Below are 4,893 nucleotides of genomic sequence, written 5' to 3' on the forward strand. Positions count from 1 at the left end.
AGAGAGAGAGAGAGAGAGAGAGAGAGAGAGAGAGAGAGAGAGAGAGAGAGAGACCCATTGAATATTGTAATCCTAGATATAGATTATCCGAAAACAATACGCTATAATAATGACTGGCGTGGGCCGAAACATTAGCACTGTCATATCATAAAATATATTAGTGTCAATAACGACGGTTAATTTGCACCAAGTATTAATCTAACACTAATCAAGTTTCACTCTGCAAACACGGGGTATACTGCTTATCTTTCTTAAGCCTTCATCTCCTGAGAAGACGACTTTGAGAAAGTGGTGTCAGCTATCTCAACAAATTCAAAAATATAAACATTTTAAAGAGATAAAAGTTCAGTTACGATTCCCCAAAACAATAGACACTGACATTTTATACAGCTGTTTTAATCTAAATAGATTTTATCAGATAAAAATTAAAGCTAACTTTTCGAATAAGTGCAGAGAAATATCTGTCACTGGATACGAAAATTTATCTGTTCATAGATTTCTTACTTGCCAACCTCTAATCGCGAGTCTTGAACTAACGAACCCAATGACTTTCTAAATGGTACTCGCCTGACATCTGCTGACATGTTCTGTATTATTTAGATGAAGTTTTAAGTCTACGCTTAAAGTATGTATCCAATCAATAACTTGGATGTTAATTCAGAGATTAAATTTGGCATTCACTACCTAGCCATTATAATGTGGACAGCTTTGTCCATCCTAAGAAGATTAAATAAAAAGATAACAAAAGTGAAGGAAAGGAAAAGGAAAGGAGTTACTAAGAAAGAAAAGAAAAACAGAAATAAAGCAATAGATATTCTTGGAATAAATACTGTTTCGTTTTGGCTACGTACAATGACTCAGTTTTAAAAGTAAGGTGAGAAGTTGAGATTGGAAGCTGTGGTTGTCATGCGTCTTACGGGCACTGGTAACATGTTTCGACATTCTGTTGAAGTAATTTCGCTTCGTTTATGCACCCTCTCTCCACCGCTAAGGTTTAAGTCTCATGTTAGTCACATTACTATTGTGATGCCATATTTATCGTCTGGGCACTGTAAAGCCAACTGAGAGAACGGCAGTTCATGTGTTGTCATCGATAATTCATTGTGTCCTTATTCTAGTCAAGACACTAAACACTCAAATGGCTGTGTCCGACTACGGACAATATAGGAAGAAACCACTATCAGTAATAGCAAATCTAAACAAGTCATTCATTATAATTTTTCACGATCATGGCAAACTGAAATGAAATAATAGTTTATATGTTATAGAGATCGTTTCACGGATAGACTTCGCTCACACATATATGTATGAAATTTTATAAAATATGTATTTATTACATATATACATGCATACACATACATACAAACCAAGCAATTGTAAAACATTTCAAAGATTTTCCATTAAAGATTTTGTGGGGTGAATATATGCACATAACCACATAAGAATATAATATACATATCCACGCACACACATAAACACTAATGAAATGTACACACTTGTGTTTTATTGTGACACTCTCACAAGTAAAAGTTTATCTACACGTACATACATGTGCACAACACGTACACATGCATACACACATTGAGAAATTCAGGTAACCACAAACACAAAGAGTTGACTTGACTCAAACAAAAGAGCCATGCCTCTTTGTTAGTGATCGACTTGAATTCAGCAAAGGTTAAAAAAGGAAAAATTAAGTAAATCTCAAAGAAGCATTTATGCATTCATATAACAATGTTTTCCCTTGTATCTTTTGCTTGTTTCATTCACTTGACTTTGGTCATGATGGAGCATATACCTAGAATGCTTTAGTCGAACAAATAAACCCTAGTACATATTTTTAAGACTATTATATAACTCACTCAGATATGTATGTACATAACATACATACATACATACATATACACCTACACGTATATATACAGAGGTTGGACAAAATAATGGAAACACCTAGCATCATAGCATCATAATTTTGAAATATCTATAAGACCGTCAAAAGCTTGCTTATTTTTATGTTTTTTGATTAATTGTTAGTGTTGCTTAATATGTTTTGCTAAAAGCTTTTGACCCAGACTGCCTTCTTCCAATTGTTAAACATAGAAGAGGATCTGTGCTGATCTAGGGGCTTATATCATAGAAATCTGCCAGCCCAATGGTTTCCCCTCATGGCAGAATTAATAGTCAAGACTATTTAAGCATTTTATCTAATCAAATTCATCCTATCGTTGCGAAAATGTTTCCGGAGGGAAACGCAATCTTTCAGGACGATAATGCACCAATTCACACAGCTAAAGTTGCTACTGAATGGCATGAGGAACATGTTAGTGAAATTGAACATCTTATCTGGCTACCGCAGTAACCCAGATCTCAATATTATTGAACATTTATCGTGCATTTTAGAAAAACAAGTAAGGAGTCGATATCCTCCACCATCATCACTACAAGAACTGGAGACTATTTTAGCTGAAGAATGGACAAAAACTCCTTTGGAAACAATTCAAACTTTGTACGAGTTCATACCTCATAGAATTCAAACTGTAATTACTGCCAAATGCGGTCCTACCCCATATTAAAATAGATTTGCTTGAAATTTTAAGATGTTTCCATTATTTTGTCCAACCCCTGTATATATTGGAGTAGCGGATTGCTCATAAAGTATAGACATGGGGTTCGCAATTTTTAAAAAATCATAGAGTTTTAAGATGGAAATATTCATTACCCGAGAAAGAAGAAATATATAAATGAATTAATAAATAAGAAATAAACATATATTAAATTTATTAAAGTTAATTGCTCTATGAAGGTAGAATGCGTTCCCTTGAAAGTAACAGGCTTAATTAGAATCAGGTGTGCAGAAATTTTGGATTGAATTCTTGAAAATGATTTAAATACTTTCTGCAGGTGCTACCAATATCTACATGGATGGAAATTGGTTAAGCCACCCGCTTTTCAGTGGTGAGTAAAACGCAATTATTTCTTTGATAAAACACAGAGAAAAAAGTATTAACAAACAAACGAAGAAACCTACAAATGAGACCCAAGGTAGAAAAGATTGTAACCATAACAATTTAAGTTACATATGATTAATAACAAATTGATTTTAATACACCCCTTTTTTTATGAAATCGAAGGATTTCTGTTGAAGCTTATTGTTCAAAGCAAAATTTTTCTCCACTATCTTTTAATGTAAATATAATTTAAGTTAATCGTAATTTGATAAGCGAAAGAACCTAGTTTGAAGTTTGTTTTCCTCTTGTTCTCCCTCATTCTCTTTTCTGTTTTATTTCTGTCTCTATCTTGCTTTTCTTTCACTCTTTCTTTCTCCCCCCCACCCCACTCGCTCTCTAAACTCACCCTTACATATAAAAATATACCCATACTTATATATTTTGACAACTCCGAAGTACAAGCCGATGAGAAAATTCCCTGCGTGCTCGCCCGACGTGCTAGATATAACAACCGAATTTCTAGCAAATCCTACTCTATCGTCTTAGACATATTCGGTAATGTAATCCTAAGCTTCCTGCACATAAGTAAAAGACAGGTTGGAGTGACAACTTTCGGTCATAAGTCGGTCCTGTCAGAACTGAACCGGAACTAAACAACAACACAAACACTAATGCAAACCACTGCAGATAAAACCAGTACCACATCAAATATAACACGTTGGTAAATGTAGTACTTCTAGGTATCCTTAAAAAGTGATGGTCAGGGTTAGAAGATCTTTAATAAGAGGTCCGCTCAATCAGGACCATGTACTCGCGACTGAAGATGAACCAAGCAGCCGGAAACTGAGTCAGTCTCGCAATCCTGTTGTCTGCTAGAGGTTGGCAGGGAAATTAGCTATTAACGTATTCCTTATAATACATTAAAAGTTGTATTCTATTTCCTTTTCTAACATCTGACATAACTTTCATTTTTCCGGTCATTATGCTGAGGTTTAAAACTATGCGTGCAAATGAAACTCATGCTGTCCACAATTTGCTGATAGTTTTGCGGTTTATGCCCAGAGTATTGCCACAATCTATTATTGTTATTGCTGCCATCATTAACACAGATATACATTTAGTCGCTTGTTGTCATTATTCATGAACGATTTGTAGTTGTGGGTAGTAATGTTGGAAAAATAATATTATTTGATAATTTGTTCCCAATACACGAGAGAATTGTTTGCTATTTTCTTCCCGCAGAAGGAGGAGTTGGACTAACACCGTAACGGGAATCATCTCCCACCCACATCATAGTAGCTAGGTTGAAAATAGTTTCCACTGTGAAGGCAGAAAGAACTAACAAGTCATAAAGTATCCTTTTTGTAAATGGTCAAGATACAGAACGATTAATTTCTCCTCCTCTTCCTTGATATAACAATTTTTTTCTTTATTATTGCCACAAAGGCCACGTCCGAAGGGACATTGCAAGGACAGGCCACAAAAATGTATGTGTGGGAGGAGGTTTCGTAGAAATCAAACTTCATGCGACAAGAAGCAATAATATCCACAGTATAGGCAGAGTTCCAAGGAAAGGAGGCAATCTGTGACAATCAAGGAACACTGCACAGAGTAAATTAATATAACAAGGGCATGTGTCTTCTTTCCCAGCTACCATTCTCCTGCACATGTTATTATTATTACAATTATTATTATTATTATTATTATTATTATTATTATTATTATTATTATTATTGTTCAGTAGTTTTATTTTTATAACGTGCTTTCACTTCACTACCGAGCGCAGCTCTGTGCGCCTTGGGTATGTGCTGTGGTTTGCTGTGGTGCTCTTATGTTTACTGTATTGAAAGTTTTGCGTAGAATGTGTGCAGTACCCAGTATTATTATTATTATTATTATTATTATTATTATTATTATTATTATTATTATTATTATCATTATTATT

Source organism: Octopus bimaculoides, chromosome 1 (assembly GCF_001194135.2).
Source record: "Octopus bimaculoides isolate UCB-OBI-ISO-001 chromosome 1, ASM119413v2, whole genome shotgun sequence".
Classification (NCBI taxonomy): domain Eukaryota; kingdom Metazoa; phylum Mollusca; class Cephalopoda; order Octopoda; family Octopodidae; genus Octopus; species Octopus bimaculoides.